Source organism: Artibeus jamaicensis, unplaced genomic scaffold (assembly GCF_021234435.1).
Source record: "Artibeus jamaicensis isolate MK-2021 breed Jamaican fruit bat unplaced genomic scaffold, CSHL_Jam_final scaffold_1019, whole genome shotgun sequence".
In the NCBI taxonomy this organism is placed as follows: domain Eukaryota; kingdom Metazoa; phylum Chordata; class Mammalia; order Chiroptera; family Phyllostomidae; genus Artibeus; species Artibeus jamaicensis.
Genome location: NW_026522025.1, coordinates 15,947,633 through 15,953,632, shown reverse-complemented (window position 1 = coordinate 15,953,632; position 6,000 = coordinate 15,947,633).

The following is a 6,000-nucleotide window of genomic DNA, read 5'->3' as shown; positions in this document are numbered from 1 at the left end:
AGTATTAAATATTTAGAACTGTGTCTGATACACAGTAAATGCTCAATAAGCATTAAGTATCATTAAACAGATATTTAGAAAATAGAGGTATGCTAGGCACTGGAAATAAAAGGACTTGTAATCTAGTGGGAAATTTGAAGTACTTTCCCTCAATAAATCCACTTATGTGCTAAGCACAAGGCACTGGGGGGCATAAGCTAAATAAAACACCCTCACTGCAAATATTTACAAACTACTAAAAGAAGTAAATAAACAAACTGACAATTTAGTGCATTAAATACTGCAAATGGAGTAGGTAATATCAGACACACAGTGGGACAGAGGGCATGATGTTTGAGAGTTTGAGGGGGCTTCTTACAGGAAGTGAACTAAAGGTAAGACCTGCTGGTTGAGAAGGAACTGGTAACATGAATTACTAGAACAAGATGTGAATTATAAGGCGTATGAAGGACAAGGATCACGTGCCTGTGCACGGGTACAGTGAGTAGTCCTCCATGGCCTGAGGGTTAGGGTGCACAAGGTAGGAGACAGGAAGAAGGAGGCTAGAAAGAAGATGGCACCAGATCGTGTAATGGAGAGCCATGAAAAGCTGTCATATCTGCAAGTGATATCATTAGACAATCCAGACCAGATGAGATTTTAAGTCAGGGTCAGTGGTTACAGTGGTACTCCTGGAAACAAATGAAGGCCTGCATTGGAGCACTAGCCATGGGAGTCCAAAACAAGAGATGTTTGGGAGACACAAGGAAAAATTGTTAGAATGTAGTGACCGATTAGAGGAGAATGAAGGAGCAGTAATACCCTACACTGCCCTGAAAAGTGGTATCCTTATAGCTCTTGAACTTATTTGGGAACTTATTTGGGATAAGTTCTTATGGGTACTTATTTGGGAAAGTTTGAGAAGTACTGGTGGCATAAATAAAAAGAATATGAGTTTGGGGAGCTGAGTGGAATTGAATTCAAATCCAGTCTCTATCATTTGTTGGTTTCATGTTTAGTGTGGATAGTAATCCTACCTCAAAATTTGTTGTATAATAATGTACCAATACATGGAAAGCACGTGGTGCAGTGCCTTTAACTGTATCACTACATACTAAGTACTCAGTCCGTGATAGTGGTGAGTCTCCTGGGATTAGAAAATAGGATATGATGAAAGGTTCATGCCAGACAGCAATGGTTCTTAGTCTTTTGACTGTCATAGATGTTTTTTATTTTTTGAATGAAAGTTTATTGAGATATAACTCATGTAGCATCAATTCATCCATTTAAAGTTTTACAATTTAATGTTTTTTTAGCATGTAGAGTTGTACAGCCTCCACCACAATCTAACTTTAAACAAATATACTTACCCCTAAAAGAAACTCCATACCCATTAGAAAGTCACTACCTATGATAGTGATTTCCCCACCACCCATCCAAAGTCCAAGACAGCCAGTAATGTACCTTCTGTTTTTTTAGATTTGCTCTTAAGTTATTTCAGATCTGACGAAAGCAGCTTCTACCCTGGTAATATGCAAAATTTTGTGTGCAATGTCAGGGAAATCAAACCCCAGATTAAAATGTAAAAGGAATGCCCAATCTCTACAAAGTTGGCACTAGAGGAAGAAACTCCCAGGTTGGCAGCCAGACCTTGTAGCCTTCATTCCCGTATCTCTCTCCCTGACCTGAGATCTCCGGGTGGTCTCACACACACGCACACACACACACACACTGCTACAAAGTTTCTACACGTGATCTCCAGCCATGAAAGCTCCATTTTCTTCACCATTCCCATTTGTTTTCTCTGGGAGCAGCAGAAATCCTAAGAGATTCCAGGCAGCAATCAAAAGTAGTATTTCTGAAGATCAGTTCAAGCTACTGAGATAATGGTTATCATTCAGTGCTATTATGTCTGAGCATTGTGCTTATAACTGTCTCTCCTAATTTTTCAATTTTATGAGTACCACCTGGACATGTTCTGTCTCAGTTCTCTTGTAGCTCCTGTTCATATCTTTGATCTTCTTTTTCTTAGATAAGTCCCTTTAACATTTCATATAATAAGGGCTTGGTGATGATGAACTCCTTTAACTTGACCTTATCTGAGAAGCACTTTATCTGCCCTTCCATTCTAAATGAAAACTTTGCTGCATAGACTAATCTTGGATGTAGGTCCTTGCCTTTCATGACTTCAAGTACTGCTTTTCAGCCCCTTCTTGCCTGCAAGGTTCCCTTTGAGAAATCAGCTGATAGCTTTATGGGCACTCCTTTGTAGGTAACTATCTCCTTTCTTTTTGCATCTTTTAGGGTTCTCTCTTTATTTTTAATCTTGAGCAACTTAATGATGATGTGCCTTGGTGTGTACCTCTTTGGGTCCAACTTATTTGGGACTCTCTGGGCTTCCTGGACTTCTTAGAAGTCTATTTCCTTCTCCAGATTGGGAATTTTTCCTTCATTATTTGTTCAATTAAGTTTTCAATTTCTTGCTGTTGTTCTTCTCCTTCTGGCACCCCTATAATTCAGATATTGAAATGTTTCAGGTTATCCCAGAGGTTTGTAAGACTCTCTTCACTTTTTTGAATTCTCGTTTCTTCATTTTGTTCCAGTTGGTTGTTTATTTTTTCCTTTTGTTCCAAATCATTGCATTGACCCTTGGTTTCCTTCCTGTCACTGTTGGTTCCCTGAACGGTTTGCTTTATTTCATTTTAGGTATCCTTCATTTGTTTTTTCACTTTTTGACCAAGCTCAGCCAGTTCTGTGAGCATTTTGATTACCAGGGCGTTAAATTCTCCGTCAGGTAGGTTGGTGATCTCCTCCTCACTTAGCTCTCTTTCTGAGGCTTTGCTCTGTTCTTTCATTTGGGTCATACTTCTTTGTCTGGGCGCAGCTGATAGGTTGTAAGGGGGCGGGGCCTTAGGTATTCACCTGGGCTTTTTCCGAGCCGGTCTAGTTGTTCTGGTTCATTTTTTCTTTAATTTCTTGGTTGTCGGAGTTCCATGCAGTTTGATTTTCTGGTGCTTTTGGTTGTTTATTGACTTCAGATTGATTGTTATCCTCCTTCAGGTTGTGATAGAAAGTGAAGGGTTTCTACCTATGCCTCCATCTTGGCTGGAACTCCTTTGTATGGATTTAAACTGTTATTTATGAGGCGGCCTAAAAAAACCCTGAAATTTATTTATAAAAACTGTATATTTATTCTTACACATTTAAACTTCAGTTGCCTTCAAAGTATTCTCCATTTGATATAATACACCTAGTGAAACTTTTTTCCCACTGCTTAAAACAGTTTTTGAACTCATCAATTTTGAGGCCTTTCAGTGCTTCTGCCATTTTTTGTTTTCACATCGGCAAAATGTTTCCCTTTGAGGACTTTATTCACTTGGGGAAACAAAAAAAGAGTCACTGGGGCGAGATCAGGTGAGTAGGGAGGGTGGGGCCAGGGGGTCATGCCATTTTTGGTCAAAAACTGCTGAACACTGATGTAGTACAGGCAGGTGTTCTTGTAATACATCATGAAATGGACAAACACACTGAACGTCTTCAAAAAAATTCATTGTAGCCTCTCACAACACCACCAGTTAGTACACTCATACAGATGGGTTCCTAGACCACTCAACTGTGGGGGGCAAGTCTATACTACAAGAGACCTGCCCTCCAGAAGATAATTCCATTTTGGGGGCGATGTCCCTTCCATATGCTAATGTTCAAGATAAAATATTTTAAAAACAAGAATAATTTGAATAATAGCAGTATCTTTTTTTCTTCTAAAGTTTTTCTTTTTGATCTGAATTCAAAATTGATTTAAGTTAAAAGAGAGGGAAATAAAGTGAACATAAAATTAATTTTAAATGGATTATAGGCCTAATGTAAGAGTTAAAACTATTTAAAAATCTATAAAACTTTTTGAGGAAAACATCATAGTAAACCTTTGTGACCCTGGGATAGGCAAAGCCTTGTTAGATATGACAATAAAAGCACAAGTGACAATAAAAATAGACAAACTGGACTTCATCACAAAACACTACATCAATTTTAAAGTTTTAGGCTGCAAAGGATAGCACCAAGAAAGTGAAAAGTCAGCCTACAGAATGGGGTAAAATATTTGCAAATCATAAAACTGGTAAGGCACTTGAATCTAAAATATATAAAGAATTCTTACAACTCAACAATAAAAAAGATAAATATACCAGTTAGCATATAGCAAAGGATCTAAAAGAATACTCTCCAAAGAAAATATAAAAATGGCCAATAACAAGTGAAAACATACTAAACATCCTTGGCCATTAGGGAAAAACAAATTAAAACTACAATGTGGTACCACTTCTCCCCCACTAGAATGACTATGTTAAAAAAAAACCCAGAAAATAATAAGCATTAGTGAGAATGTAGGGAAATTTGAACCTTTATAATTTTGGGTGGGATTGTAAAATGATGCAGCTTCTTCGGAAAACATTTTGGCTCCTCAAAATGTTAAAGCTAAAGTTACCACATGAACCAGCAATTCTCATCCTAGATATATATACAAGAGAAATGAAAATATGAGTCCACACAATTTCTACAAACAACAATTCACAATGGTCAAAAAGCAGAAATAACCCAAATGTCTACTAACTGGTGAATGAGTGAGTAAAATATAGTCTCTCTATATAATGGAAAATTATGCAGTCATAAAAAGGAATGAAATACTAATACATGCTACAACATGAATGAACCTAGCAATCACTCTGAATAAAAGAAGTCAGTAACAAAAGATCATATATTTTAAGATTCCATTTTATGAAATGTCCAAATAGGCGAATTTATGAGATGCAAAGTAGATTATGGGATGTGTAGGACTGGGGTGGGAGATAATAAGGAGTGACTGTTAATGGGTATGGGTTTCCTTGGCTGCAGGGGCACAGGAGGTTGTGATAGGGGTAAAAATGTTCTAAAATTAGATAATGGTGATAATTGTACAACTCTGTGAATATGCTAAAAGCCTTTTGATAGTACCCTTTAGATGGGTAAATTATTTGGCATGTGAATTTTATCTCAATATAATTCTCAATAAAAATACAAAACAGCTGTTTGTATTTTTAAGAATACAATATAAGGAAGGAAGGAAGGAGGTTTAAAATCAAGAGGATCAATCTTCAAAGTCAGTTTGAGGTGGCAAAATAGAGAGTGTAATATTTCTATATTTAGCTTTGATATTCTACCTTTAGCAAGGGCCTAGACTTGCCAGCTTATACTTAGCAGTCCATCCTCAGACACAGAGGATTTGCCCTTTCTTCTGGAACCACCTTTATTGCTTTTGTTTTAAAAATGCATAATGTACTTTGAGTACATTAGAAATTAGAGTCTCTTATGTGCATTTTATGCAGTGCCTATATCTAGTGTCCCCAAAGTGTTTTAACAGATTTAGTTTTCCTTTGCTAAGTGGCAGCGATATAAGGATGGAGGATTTTGTCCCCTATACCACCACCCTCACAAGTATAGTAGGCTTAACATTTTGAGAAGCGAATAGTTGGGTGTCCAGACTGTGAGATCAGACTGTCTGGACTCTTTCAGGCAATGCAAATTTAGGAGAGGTTCTTAATCTCAGTTTCTCTGTCTGTAAAATGAGAGTAAAGATAGTGACACTACTTAGTTCATGTTGTTCTGAGAATTAAAGAAAATAATGCATGTGAGGTGCCTAGCACAATGTCAAGTGTTTAGTAAAGGTTTGGATTATAGTTGTTAATTAGTATGACCATGATATAGCAACAGTCAGTAATGGGGTACTGAGATTATTAAGAAATGGGTGAAAAGAAGTTGTAATGTGGTTAAGAACTGAGTGTTAGCACCCTAAAAGCAAGTTTGGGCTATAAGGAGGTATAACATTATTTCTCAGTTTCATAAAATTAGGCAACCATGTTGGATATTTAATCAAGATATGTGGATAGTTTTCAGTGTTTACTGTTTAGAGCACTTGCTATAGATAAGGCTGTGAAGTTGCATATTTTTCAGATAACATTGTGTGATTCAAGCTTGCTACAGAGCTGA